The 498-nt window shown below is 50.4% G+C and overlaps 1 protein-coding gene across 2 annotated transcripts in view; it reads left to right on the forward strand.

The window, feature by feature from the left end:
• LOC102764118 (chromosome unknown open reading frame, human C4orf47) overlaps nucleotides 1–498 on the forward strand; it is a 14,428-nt gene that overhangs the window by 446 nt on the left and 13,484 nt on the right. The window lies entirely within an intron of this gene.

Below are 498 nucleotides of genomic sequence, written 5' to 3' on the forward strand. Positions count from 1 at the left end.
GGAACTTGCCAGGTTCCGCTTGTGCTATACTTATGTTCAGTGTAGCTCTCTGGGCAGCATCTATGCCTTTGAAAATCTCAGCTTTCTGAGCTTCTACCGACGAGCCTTACCCAGAAGAGGGGTTTGCAGGGAATTTGCTAAATAAATGAATAAAGGACTTTGTAAATGTTGCTCAAGAAGAGTTACGTAGTGGAAAGAGTCAAGGCAGGAACTTCTGTTTTCTCTCTGTTGCACCAAGTGCTGTGCAGACACTGGGAATCCTATATAATAAAACCCTAATATGCAAATCAACAGAGGAATGACCTGTCCCTAGGATGTACACTCAATGCAGGAGCAGCGCCCCCCCTGGTGGTCAGTGGCTCCCACAGGGGGAGCACCGCTCATCCAGAAGTCTGGCTCAAAGCTGGCAAGCCCAAAGGTGGTGGCTGGAGCTTCTCCTGCCTCCACTGCAAGGGGTCCTGGACTGTGAGAGGGATGTCTACCAGCAGGCAGGCAGAC

The sequence above is a fragment of the Myotis davidii genome, unplaced genomic scaffold (genome assembly GCF_000327345.1).
Source record: "Myotis davidii unplaced genomic scaffold, ASM32734v1 scaffold184, whole genome shotgun sequence".
NCBI classification, from domain to species: Eukaryota; Metazoa; Chordata; class Mammalia; order Chiroptera; family Vespertilionidae; genus Myotis; species Myotis davidii.